Source organism: Cyprinus carpio, chromosome B15, assembly GCF_018340385.1.
Source record: "Cyprinus carpio isolate SPL01 chromosome B15, ASM1834038v1, whole genome shotgun sequence".
Classification (NCBI taxonomy): domain Eukaryota; kingdom Metazoa; phylum Chordata; class Actinopteri; order Cypriniformes; family Cyprinidae; genus Cyprinus; species Cyprinus carpio.
This window is the reverse complement of record NC_056611.1, coordinates 22,175,077-22,189,840: the sequence shown is the minus strand read 5'-3', so window position 1 is coordinate 22,189,840 and position 14,764 is coordinate 22,175,077. Positions and strand designations below refer to the sequence as shown.

General features: G+C 34.3%; 2 pseudogenes; one reads left to right on the top strand and one right to left on the bottom strand.

The window, feature by feature from the left end:
* Positions 1-15: 15 nt before the first annotated feature.
* The window catches only part of LOC109075045, an 81,470-nt pseudogene continuing 66,721 nt past the window's right edge, over positions 16-14,764 (bottom strand).
* Positions 9,850-14,281, top strand: LOC109064180 (annotated as a pseudogene).

Sequence of the window (14,764 nt, the reverse complement as noted above, 5' to 3'; positions counted from 1 at the left end):
TTTTTTTTTTTTTTTTTTCCTTTTATATATTATAATTTGATACAAATACATTTTATTTATCCACAAGCATTAGTCTAACATTATAACAAAAACACATTCTTAAGCCAAAAGAGGGCATATTTGGTTTGACAAATATGTTTAAGCACATAGTCTGCTTATACTTAACATGAAAATTAATATCAAACTGTACTGACCACAAAAATACACTTGGTCCTTTCTGCACATCCTTCAGTTATTCACACCCAATTTCAGTGAGACACAAATATTATTATAATACCACTTCGTCATGAGTTATAGACATAAATAGATCCACAAAGTAAACGTGCCATAAAAGTACTCAATTAAACTGTGCAAATGCAGCCTTTTCTTGACAGTGTAACAGTCTGCGTAAGTTTGAACGGACTGAAAAAACAAGTACAGTAGCCATAAACATTCAAATTCTGAAGTACAGCAGACTCATAAAACATTGTTTATAAAAAAAGTTACAAGACAAACGTATACTAAATGTTTTAAGAGAATGTGGTAATAGTAAGGCTGAGGTGTGAAATTATTCATTAAATAATTAAAATAAATAAATTACTGGTATGCTTTTCTTAATTTGTAACAACCTTTTTTTTTTTAAAGACTTTTTAGAATCGATTTCAATAATTACAGTACAAATTTATATGTGCTTACTTAAGATACCACAATCTATTTGGGACTGGTCCCATCAACTGGCTGCGATTTAAAATATACTGGCTGTAATTCATAATATTTCTTGGATTAAAAAAACACACACACACACACACTGTATCACACACCAGTAAAACCTCAAATCAATTTTGGATTAAAATTGCACTTGCTTGAATTCATAGGTATGTTTGGTTTGACATCTGAGCTGCATATGACAGTGTATAAACCAACGTGCACTTTAAACCTGGTCTTAACTGGCTACTGTTTCATCTAGTCCGCTGATATTTTCAGGCACTAAACCCTCTTCAATCGCCACTCTGGATTCCTGCACCTTTAAATTAATTGAAAAACAATAGAAAACCCTTCAAAAGCCATAACAGTGATATATTTATACATAAAAATACTATATAAAAAAACTGTATATCCTCTCACTCCTTCTCTCTCTATATGCACAGTGTATTATGATGTATGCATGAAATATAGAAGTAAAATATTACTCACCTTAAAAGGTTTACTAATGCCCACAATGCACTGCAAGTTGCTGCTGTAATAGCACAGCACACATTCTCCCCCAAGAACGGGAATTTCATCTTTGTTCACATAAACCTGTGATTAGAGAAAATATCATTAACTACTTGGTTGCTTATGTGTCAAAAAAAAAATCACTTGACAGTTTTACAGAAACATAGACAACAAAAGTTGCATACTTGAAAGAGCTCCTCAGTGAAAGACACCTGGTAATCCTTCACCCAGGTGTACGTGATATAGTCTGAAACGCTTTTAAAACCAACCTGTGTAGTGATAATATAATATTAACAACACTCTGGATAACATTAGTTCACAATACAGTATTTTAGTATCACTACTGTAACCATACACGATTAATTAGTTATTTTTGGTCTGTGACCTTATCAGAACAGAACACATTTTGGGAACCTCTCTCACCTTATATAAACCGATCCAATCCCAGGCACTGGAGGGAAAGGTCTGGAGAAGGCTGTAGGTTATGAGGGCGTCAAAGTTGGCACTCCATTCTCCCTCAGCGCTCACCTGCACCAATGGCGTCTCGTATATCTTTCTCAACTGGTGTCAGAGAAATAAACAGTCATTCTTTTAGTATTTTACAGAACAGTAATGGCTATTATGTAATGGCCAAACTCCTCCCCACCTCCAAGCGGAAGATGCCGATGACAGGCTTATGGTCGCTGATGCCGTACTCCATTTTAGTAGTGTGTAAAACTCCTGGCTCAGTTTTAGAGGGAACTCATCTTTATGTTGCTCCTCCAGCTGTTTCTTTGGATCCTCTTGATTTTGACCATCTTCATTAGCGTCCTCTGACAGTGAGGACTTGGGCTTCACTCTCCAGAGGATCCTGTCACACCACGCAGGCTTGCGTTTTTTTCCACTAGCCAATCACACAGAGAGGAAAACAAGTTTAAATCGGTTAATAACATGCAATGAAGTTAGTTGGTTTGAATCCCTTTCCCAGAATTGGAAGAACACTAGCATGTTTTTTTCTGTACAGCCATCATTCATTTTGTGAAAATGAATTTATGTGGCATGCTTTTTATAACTAAGAAAGTCATGTTAATGTCCCAATCTCATCACACCAAATAAACTAAGAAACAGACAAGTGGCATATAGGTCTCTCTGTACATGTACAAACTGGTTCTAAAACAGTGCTTTTCAAATCAGGGTATTAATCTAAGGGATTTTAGGGGGGCTGTAGAAAATTTGAGGGAAAATAATTTTATGAAACATTTTGATATATTAAAAATAAATTTCAATGAAACTGAAAATTTTTCTCAAATATTCTCATATAGGTATAGAAAACAATTATTTTAAAGATCTAAAGAAAAAAAACTTTACAATTTGATACAAAGTAAATATCTGTAAATAAAGTTTGGGGTCAGTAATGTTTTTGAAATAAAATAATAATTGTAATCAGAAAGAATGTATTAAATTGATCAGAAATGACAGTAAAAGGACATTTTACACTTGCATTCATCAAAAAATGCTGAAAAAATGATCATGGTTTCCACAAAATATTAAACAGCACAACTGTTTACAACTTTAATAATAATAAAAATGGTTTCTTTTGTACCAAATCGGCATATTAAAATTATTTTTGAAGGATCATGTGACATTGAAGACTGGAGTAATGATGCTTAAAATTTAGCTATGCATCACAGAAATAAATTACATTTTAAACTATATTAATATAAAATAAAGTCTTTTTAAATTGTAATAATTTCATAATACTGATGTTTATACTGTGTTTTTGATCAAATAAATGGTTCCTTGGTTAGTAAAAGTGAATTCTTTAAAAAAAAAATTATAATTTATAATAATTAATATTAAAGACCACAAACTTTTAGTAGTGGCCTTTGTATTTTAATATTTTAGTCAACTAAATGACTAAATATTTTAGGAAGTTGGTCCCCTACAAGAGGATAATCATATTTTTATTTTATTTTTTTATTTGAAAACAACTGCTCTAAAAATATAAGGAGTTTATGCGAGTTCAGTCATGCTGCATCTCCTTATGGACACCATAAATACATCCTGTAGATCAGAAAGTCGTCCACATGCTTTATAACCATGTGTGCTGCAAAGATCTGAACAGCTACTAGAACCGACAGCACTGAACAACAGATGATCAATACTTAAACACCTAAACTCTTTACAAACACACAACAACAACAACTATATCCAAACACAGACTGGATCTACAGTATATGGATGTTATAAATTCATTATTTATGGTGCTTCATAGATGAACTGGTGTTACAGGACGGGATAGTGACACACAATGCACTGGTCTGCATTAAAGTGTGGATGAGGTCTGTCAGCTCTTGGGCAAAGAAAAAGTGCTGCAAACAGGTAAAGGAAGGAATGCTGGTGGAATGCTAGACAAGCAGGGTAGGACGGTTCAAGTTCGGAAGCGCATGGGAATTTTAAAGCTTACTTAAAACCAAACCATGTCTTCTGTACCCTGCAGGGGTGAAAAAGAGCATGTTATGAACATCTGACAGTTAAAAACAGCCCTGAAGGAGGAGCTGCGGGAGATTCAGGATATTATGGTGATTACTATTGCTATGTACTGAACATATAAAAATATATGTATGAGTAAAACAAAAAGTTGAGCAGGATTTGATTTTATCTATCAGGAATTGGCTGTATTGTGAAAAGTGTTATTTTTTTTCTTATTAAAAATAAGGTAAAACTGAATAGAATTTCAAAGGCATTACATTTTAATGAAAGATTTTTTTGGAATAATGTGCAATAATTTTAATAATTCACAATAAACAATGAATGTGCAATAAAAAAATTCTTATCAATTTTTAAACCAATGACTACAAAAATACAGCAGGATTTATTGTGTCATTTACCTTGTGTCATAGTTATCAGAGTGCAAATCAAATTTATAGCTGGGATGAAAGTCTAGAGGTCCTTCTTTAAACTTCTGCAAAGTAGCTTCCTTCTGTTCATCATGGTGAGCTGGAGAAATATTGACATGCACAGACACAAACTAACATTATTGCATAAATGAAGTGAGTTACTTATTCTGGATCTGCAAATATACAATTTATATGTTAGTACATTTTTAATTTCCATTGTTACTACATCTATTGATCAGTACCTGATCTTTAGACCAAAGAAGATTATACTGCTGGTTGGTGATGCAGTTCTTTACAAAAAGCATCCCTTGGTCCTCAATATGAAAATTCAAATCCCCAAACCAGAACACCACTCTAGAATTAATTTGCAATATAGAGCAATGTAGATAAATGATAAGTAATAAAGAACACAATCAGCCAAAGTAAATCATTCACAGAAGACTGTTATGTGGTTATTATTCATGACCGGTACTGACTTGTGATCCAAAATGCGTGGCGTGTTTTTGGTGTCAAAGGTCTGAGCATCTAGAATAGATTCGAACTTATTCACCCGCTGAGAGGCGTAGTCCATGTGGGCGGTCTGGTGACAGTTCAGGAAGCAGAGCATGTGGCCGTAGAAGGACAGGCGGATGGACACACCTCCTTTATTACCCTTTAGTTTTAAGAAAATAAGGATGAATTTTCCTGCACAGCAACTTTTTGTTCAATTTTCATTAGGTTTATCAAAAGTTGCATTTCCATACTCTTACCCAGTAGCCCATAGAGTCCTGTGCGGGTGTAAGTGACCTGAATGTCTCTGATAAAGGGGACGTGCTCCAGCTTGGAAAAGAAAAGCAAGAGCAGACCTTGCATCCGTATGGAGGACACCTGAATGGGCCAAAATAAATACATTTATATAATTAAATTAAATATTTAAATTATATTAAATTTATAAATTATAATAGATTTAATAAATAACAAATTTAATTGTAATTATAGATTCTATTTATTCATTATAAGTTCATGGTAAAACTTATATATATATATATAAACTTGTATTTAAGGACCAATTTTCACTAGTTCAACTAGTTGTTTATTAACATGCATATTACTAGCATATTGGCTGTTTATTAGTTTTTATAAAGCATATAATAATGCCTTATTCTGTAGGACCATAATATAGATCACTTAATCCCACCTCATACCTAAACTTATCAACTACCTTACTAATTATTAATAAGCAAAAAAAAAAAATGTTGTTTATTGTGGCAAAAGTCATAGTTAATAGTTAGTTAATAGTGAAAACTGGTCACTAAACTAAATAATTAAGTTCATTATACCAAATTCATTATTAATTCATTATAGGTTCATTTAGTCAAATGTAGTAATGTAATGAAATATATTTAAAAAAAAATATATATAGTATATTATAAATTATATTCTATTACAATGTAAATAATTACATATAATTTAAATTGTATACATTTCAATTATTTAAATGCATTGTTTCTTATTTAAAACCTAAATACATAATTATATAAATTGTAATAATACACTTTAAAAATATAAATTGATTACATAATATATATATATTGATTACATAATATATATATATAATTTAATTATATTATTAACAAATTAAAATTATATTACAAATATAAAATATGATTTATTATAAATAAATATCTTTAAAAAAATTACATTTATAAACTTCATTAAGTAAAAAAAATATATATAATAATAATAACATATTAAAATTATATTACAAATATAAAATATGATTTATTATAAATAAATATCTTTTAAAAAATTACATTTATAAACTTCATTAAGTAAAAAAAAATATATATAATAATAATAACATTTCCCATTCATGTATACCTGTTAGAGCTGCTCTATAAATCACTGATTAAGAAATCAGTGGTATAATCCACTGATTCATAGTGAATATCACATAGTTAGTATGATAAAAGCATGTTTGTATGAGTCAGCACCTTAATATATCCCAATGGAGCCAGCGTGTTCATGAAGAGGTGACTCCAGGAATCCTCGAAGGCCAAATCTGTGACAAACTTGAGAGGTGCAGCCTTCACCTTCTGCAGCCTGAACAGCAGCATCACAGATGTTAGAACACTCAAACCACATACTTCTGAGGTAAGATAACTGTCATTATTTACTTTATGGTCTGTCTCTAGCTTTCAAATAATGAAACTCACCCGATCATATAGAGGTCAGGTTTCTTCGGGGAGTTGAGCTGAAGCAGAGAGTTCACATCGTCAGGAGGCTCAGCTGTGGCCACATTCCACGTGACCACGTACAGCCTGTGGGTAAAAGAAAGAAATAATAGTTCTGCTTGTTTAACTCCTGTCCTTACATAACTGCTCAGATTAACAATAACACCAATTCAAGAGGTTCTAAGCATATCACACTGCAGCTTACCATCTTAAACAGCTCAATCCGTTTAACCATTTTTAAGAACCACAGGCTAACATCTAAGGTTTAAACTGTCTCATCCCCTGAAGATCATTAACTCAAATACACTGAAACTTTGATTTCTCTGGAAAAATGGATAGAAAGGTGCACAGTCGCCACGGAACCAAGCTAGACACCTGCATTCGGGTTTAGCTCTGCCAGACTTGACAACAAGAGAAGTAGAAAACAAAACCTGAACTGGTCTTTCTTTGCGCATCTTGATAGATATTTCGTCTTCAGTTCCAAGGAAGCAAAGTCAGCTGTTCCAATAATTAATAATACAGTAAAGTGTGTGATATAGGGTGTAGGGGGAGTAAAAGGAGGCTGTAGTGTAGGCGGGCTTTTAGATTTAAAGATTAAAACCCTAATCTGGTTTAACAAGGGCCTACGTAACCCACCCAACACAATCAATCTAAACTACAAATGTGTCCCTCAATATACCATTTACACAATACACTGGAATAACTATTAGAAATAAACTGCTAATTATTTCTGTTTCTCTGACATCAATACTTATTTCTAATGTTTTCATGCTATTAATTGTATTTGTTTATCTTATCATATTTATCATATATTTATTATTTTATATAATTATATAGTATGTGACAATACATCTTGAAATATATATATATATATATATATATATATATATTATATATATATATATATATATATATAATATATATATATATATATATTCAAGAGTTAAGTGTTAAAAGTTGGATTTCAAAATCATACAGTCACTGTAGGAAAGTGTTCAAATATGCAGAAGATGCTGGAAAATCAAAGAATGTGCAGGAGCTGGAAGATTTTTCTGAAGAACAGCGGGCAGTTGAACTGCTCAGGACTAACAAGGGACTCATGAACAACTATCACAAAATATAAAAAAACAGCTCTGGATCATCCAGGGAATGACAGTATGGGTATGTCAACTTTTGAATGGGGTAACTTTTATAAATCCAGTTACTATTTTGTCTTGTGGAGTACATGTAAACATCTGTTATGTGAAATAGCTTATTCAGGACAGTACTAAATAAAATAAATAACATGCAATTTTTCATGATCCTTCTTATTTTGTTTCAATTATTAAAATTTTGCACATTCTGCAAGGGGTGTGTAAACTTATGAGCACAACCGTAAACATACGGTTATAGTTTGTGATAAATAAACATTCTTACATCATAGTAAGTATACTGTATAAATAGGCCTATTTTTTTTTTTTTTTTTTTTTTTACTGTATAGTTAGAATACTAGAGGCCAAAATATGGAACTGTAAAACAGTTTGGTCTTCCATAAACAACCGAAAACCCCCACATGAACAGAAACCTGTTTCTGCAAACAGAAAACTTTTCAGCAAACAAGAGACTAACCTGTTCACCTTCTAGAATTCTGGATGTTGAAACAGAAAAAGTGCTTTAGGTCAGTAATTGACAACATTGTGACAAACTTACAACACATGGGTGCTCCATGAGAGAAAATCTGAATGGATAATTGTGTAGCAATATCTGCACAATGACAGAATATGTTAAAACCTTAGTTTTGCTTTAAAATTTTTGATGGAATCCATCCAATATAATGGTTGTAGGATTAAGGCACAAATGGGGGTGATTCTTGATCACTATTGTGGCTTGTACAAGCCACTTGCAATAGTAAAATAAAATATCAATAATTTAGAATAAGAAAGCATATGCTAAATAAAGAATAAGATGGGATATTTACCCAAAAGTGTCCATCTTGTCGTCTTTCTGCTCCAGACTGACAGAATTCAAAGCTTGTGACAAATCGTCCTCCATCTTCTCCAACCTGTAAAACATACGAGCGCATGATTTTCTCAGGAACCTGCTTTGCATTTCATGTGCATCAAAATTCATGGTAATAAAACCACTAATATTCTCTTTCAAAGCTCAGAATCGGTGCTGTTAATGCAACACGTGTAAGACAAGTCATAATGTATATATCATAGTAATAAAAATAAAAATTTTAAGTATATAGTATGACGTCAGGATTATAGCCAAGGTCAAAATAATGTTGCATTAATGAAACACTCTCAGTACAGATTAAGGCAACACTTCTCATATCACCGGAACTTACATGCTGAAATGTCAAAACGATGGAACGTATTAATGAGAAAATCTAGGATGAATATGTTTGAAACGGTATTAAAAGTACCTGCTAAAACTCGGTGTCTTCGCTTCCGCGGTCTCAAAGTCTCTGTGCTGTTAGAGGCCTTTTTTTTTGCTTTTGTTAATTGTATAATAAATAAAAAAGAAAACAAAAAGAGAATACAAAAAGATGAGAGAAGCTAGTGTTAGTTTCTTACTTTTTTTAAGAAAACAGGTTGTTAGTAAATAAATAGAGTGCAAGTCTAAAAGGGGCATTTAAAAAAAATTTAAGAATAGAATTAGAATAGAGTGCTAGAGTTAGAGGATCAAATAAAGATGGAAGTGATGTGTTTTTGGAAGTGAAAGTCGTGACATTTGCCAAGTATGGTAACCCATACTCGGAATTGGTGCTCTGCATTTAACCCATCCAAGTGCACACACACAGCAGTGAGAAGTGAACACACCGTGAACACACCCGGAGCAGTGGGCAGCCATATATCCAGCGCCCGGGGAGCAACTGGGGGTTCAGTGACTTGCTCAAGGGCACTTCAGCCATGGGTATTGAGGGTGGAAGAGAGCGCTGTTCATTAACAGCCTCCCCCACCTACAACTCCTGCTGGTTACAAGTTCAACTCTCTAACCATTAGGCCACAGCTGTCCCCATTTTAGCTACCCCCATTTTTAGCCGATTCTTGAAGATTCTGCTCCGATTGAGATGGGCAGGTCATTCCACCAGGAGGGAACATTTACTTTAAAAGTTTGTGAAAGTGATTTTGTGCCTTTTGGGGATGGCACAATAAAGCGACATTCACTTGCAGAACGCAAGCTTCTAGAGGGCACATAAGTCAGAAGTAATGAAATTAGGTAAAGGGGGGCAGAGCCAGCGGTGGTTTTGTAGGCAAATATTAATGCCTTGAATTTTATGCTAGCAGCTATTGGTAGCCAGTGCAAATTAAAAGAAAGGGCCTGATCTTCTTGATGTTGAATAAACCAAATCTGCAGGACAGGGCAGTTTTAGCAATGTTGTCTGAGAAAGTCAGCTCATCATCAATCACAACTCCAAGGTTTCTGGCTGTTTTTTGAAGTAGTTATGGTTGATGTGCCTATATGGATTGTGAAATTCTGATGAAACAATGGGTTTGATGGAACCACAAGCAGTTCTGACTTGGCAAGGTTGAGTTGAAGGTGATGGACCCTTATCCAGAAAGAAATGTCTATTAGACATGCTGAGATGCAAGCGGCTATCGTCTGATCATCAGGATGGAATGAGAGGTAGAGTTGAGTGTCATCAGCATAGCAGTGATATGAAAAGCCATGTTTCTGAATGACAGAACCTAGTGATGCCATGTAGACGGAGAAGAGAAGTTGTCCAAGAACAGAGCCCTGAGGCACCCCAGTAGTTAGATGTTGCGACTTGGACACCTCAGCTCTCCAAGATACCTTGAAGGACCTATCTGAGATATAAAACTCAAACCACTGGAGTGCGGTTCCTTAGATGCCCTTTTCCAATAGGGTTGACAGGAGGATCTGGTGGTTAATCCATTCAAAAGCAGCAGACAGATCCAGCAAGATAAGTATTGAAGATTTGGAATCCGCTCTTGCCAGTCTTAGGTTTCATCAACTGAGAGCAAGGCAGTCTTGGTTGAATGTCTACTTCTGAAACCAGACTGGTTGCTGTAGAGGAGGTTGTTCTGTGTGAGAAAGGCAGAGACTTGGTTGAATACAGCTCTTTCAAGTGTTTATTCATCATCATCATTATTATTATTATTATTATTATTATTATTATTATTATTATTATTATTTCATTTATTTATTATTATTATTATTGATATTATTTATTATCATTATTATTTATTCATTCATTATTATTTCCTTAATAATGTGTAAACAATTCTGGCCTACTTATTTTCCAACGAGTCTTGCATCTCCTCTTCAGAGCAGAGAATCCAGGACATCAAATTCTGGAGGCAGGAACTGGACCAGAAGTTTGAGGGAGATGGTGCAGGAGATAGAGACCCTCATCATATTCAAGAGTCGTGTGGAAAGAGCCTTAGAAAGCTGCTCTGAGCCTTTGCAAGTGACTTTGCAATGTCTGACTGAGAGGTACTTCACACTGTAGCACCACCAGTAGAAGACAATCCTAAAAATCAAGAGTTTTACTTGACCTACACAACCAAATTGATTAAAAGTAACAGCAAATAAATGCCATCCTTTTGAACTACGTCTGTTCCACAGACAGAAGCCGGGTGGCAATTGACCTTGCGCATGATGAGGTGGAAGAGGAGCTGTTGAAGGAGAAGGAGGTGATTGAAGGAGTGATGGTCCTGCTTCAGCGAACACTGGAGCAGATCAATGAGCAGATCAGGTCGGTGGGACATTGACGAGACTCATTTGGGAAATCAAGAGACTAAGTTAAAGGGGTCAAATCATAAAAAAATCAAGTTGTTCTTGATGTTTAATGTGGAAGCATCTGTCAAAGCTGTAATAAACAAATAAATAATAAAATATTAATTAAATTATTAAATTCTGATGATAATAATTCGGAAATAAACAATTATTTAATAAAACAATAAAATAATAATGACTTTGATGAGAAACTGAAAAGTGTTTAAAATATGGCACTAAACCCTTGCATTAATGGTATATTGTGTTATTTAATAAAAATGGTAGTTATATGAACAGTAATTGATTAAAAAAATTTTATTTTACTTTGCACATTTTTCATGTGTTTTTCAGGCTCATTCGTTCAGTGAAATACTATCTGGAAAAGGACCTGCAGGACAAATTTCAGGCTGAGCGCATTGATGATTTCTGTGCTCTTCTCACTAATGCATCAACCAATTTTATGTAAAGGTGCTTTGTCAATGGTAGCGCTGGCTAACTGGCTCAAGGACTCATCTCTGTGCCAATCACAACAGGTTTGGCCAGCTGACCAATCAGAGCAGAGTAGGCTTGAGGAAGGGAGGGGCTTGCTCCGAACTTGCTTGAAACGAATCATTTCCTAATCGTTGGCAAATGACTCTAATATTAAATGTATATTCTGAGAAAATTACAATGTTTTCTGACCTTAGATGCATTTAAACCTGATGTAGGGGACTCCAATACAATATTGGGACACTTTAAAATACCATATGACCTGCTCTTTAAATATTATTTAATCTTTAAATATTGAAGATTAATTTTGAGTGAGTGTTAGGTCATGGCTAAATTAAAATTATTTAATAATATTTGACAATAATATAGCCTATTGTGCATCTCTAATAACTAGCCATATAATACTCTGCAAAATTCAAAGTCAAAAATGTATATGTTTAGCATTTAATTGAGTAATTAGGATTGATTTCAATTTAATCTTGTCTGTAACATCCCAGATCTTTTTATAGGGTTTCCTTCTAGTTTTTTAGGTTATAATTTGACTAGTTAGGTATGTCTATGTGCTCTCTTAAAGCTGCTAGGAGAGACAGCAAATCAGGAGAAAAATCTGGAGTCTCTACGTTTGGCAATCGCAGAGAAAGAAGCTCCACTCAAAGTGGCTCAGACTCGACTGTCCTCTCGCAGCCAAAGGCCCAACGTATATATCAACCCATTCTCACTCCTTAAGCGCCAAAAACTGACGCATGGTCAAGCGCCTCTAGCGTCACTATGAAGACGCCAAAGGCGCCCCTCGGCGTCGCTATATCGACGCACTAGGACCTACATTGCTTTCAGTGGGAAACTTTTGGCGTCAGTACTCAGACGCGAAGGGCATGAGATGTTTATCGCCATGAAATCACGTTCAAGAAGTCTCATTCAGCGCACATCGCGATATTTGCCATCAGTTTACATGTGCCACAGGTTGGGTGAGTAGTCGTAAATACGCTGATTTAATGCCTGTTATAAAATGTATTCCGTCTTCTTTATTAATCAGAATAGCGCCGTATGTTTACTCGCTGTATTATATCGGTCATCCGAGTCTGTCTTTGAGTTTTATTGTGTTTAACTAAATGAACACAGCTGCTAACTGGGGTGATTAAACTCTATCTGTCACGTGACGTGCCATAGACCTTGGATCAGTTTTATATTCATATCAGGTTCAAAGATGTAAGTTGTATTTGTAGTAAAATCATGGTGACCACGACACGTACAATAGTAACAAATGAAATTTGAAGTTAAAACCCAGGAACGGGACATGTACCATGTTTTTACCACAGTAGCTGTAGTTTTACTATGGTATAGCAATAGCACAATAATCACCAAACCAACTATGCTTGTACAACTGTAATGGTAGTGTTTTGATGTGGTTTTATATGACAGATATCACAGTAATCACATTTACGGTACCATGCTTTTAATACCTTTTTATGTAATTAAAAAAAAAGTAAATAAATAAAGGACACATATTTTTTCCCATCTTGCAGTTCATTCATATCAGTTTATATCTTAAATATTTATATTTAAAATTCTGTCTCCAGCCCCCCCCCCCCCCCCCCCTTTTTTTTTTTTTTTTTTTTTTTAGCTGAAAAGACGTAAAGGAAGCAGTCAGCCCAGTCGTGTTTGTGGAGAGGTATTCCTTCAGAAATGGAGAAGACAGAAAGCTGCGGAGGCACACATTTGCAGCAGTAAGTCTGTGTTAGTTTTACCTTTTTATCAAACTGCTGTTATAATTTGCACAGTATTTGTTGTTTCTTAAACTCTTGCACTGTCCAAATACCCACATTTGCCATCTTTGCATTTGACCACTTGAATACTTATCTGACATATTTCCTGTATTTGGCCAAGTGTTCGAGTGAGCATGAGGACCACAAGTGTGTGTCGAACTTTTCATGACCTGATGGCAGTGGTTCCCAATCCTGGTCCTGGAGAACCCCCAACACTGCATGGTTTTGGTGTCTCTCTTGTCTGACACACACTTTTGAGGTCTTGGAGTCTTCACTGATGAGCTGATGAGTTGAATCAGGGTGTGTTTGAAGAGGGAGACATCTCAAATGTGCAGTGTTGGGGTTCTCCAGGACCAGGATTGGGAACCACTGCCTTATGGGACACATTTAAGTGTTTACAGAGATTTTTTTTTTTTTTTAGTTTCAACATTGCATTTTAAAATAAACTTCTAAATGTCTTTTCAATAGTCCCTATTACAGATGAAAATTTAATTTGTGGTGCTTCTAATTAAGTGATAAAAAAGCAATTGCAAATGATGTACAAAATAAATATACTTTTCTGTGCACCAAGAAACCGTGCAACACTTTGTTTTACTACTAAATTATTTTCAATATCTAATTATTATTATTAATATTTCACATACATTGGAAAGGTTTCTGTGACCAGATCAGTTACACTACTGATAACAGTCCTTTAAGCATGTAATCATTTTTAAAATAATTCATATGAATATAGCTTGCTATTACTGACTTGTTTTTAATAATAGATGCATTTAACATTTAATTATACAGCATCTTTACAGAGGCTGCTTTTATGGTCTAAAAAAAAATGTTGCATGTTATTTTATAATATTTCCTTCCTTTCTGTCTTACAGGATTGTTTGCAGATAACGCTGTCCTTCTCCATCATGCACAAGGACTCACCTCTTTAACTCTTTATCCCCCACACATACAGAAATGGTCCCTGGATCAGTGTTTAGACTTTGCAGTGGTTTGATTTTTGAAGAAGATGTAACTTTGTTTTAGTTATAAGCTTATAATTAATACATATTGACCTTCCAGCAACCCATATACTGGATACAGAACCAGTGATGACAACAATAGTTAAAAATAGTATTTTCGTATTGATAAAGCATTGTGTTCTCTTTTTCAAGCTTCATACAGTAAACTTTACTTCTGGTGCTTTTATCATAAAAAAGCATCAGTTCTCATCAGGAGTTTTAGTAAAGGACATATTCATGCACAGCCATCCCCTAGTTCCAGTCATGAAGTGAATGATGTTATTGTCAGTTATATTTCTGCATTTTATGTAGCAGGTGTTTGTTTTCCTGAACACTTTATCTTTCTTCCATTGTTCAGTGTTTTTTTGGTGCTGTGCTGATAGAGTTTTATAGATGATATTGCACACTTGACATGCATGTCTTCATGGTGTTATTTTCTGAGTTTGAAACAGTGTGTTGAATCACTTTTTGGTCAATTTAACTTTTAAGAAAATTTATTT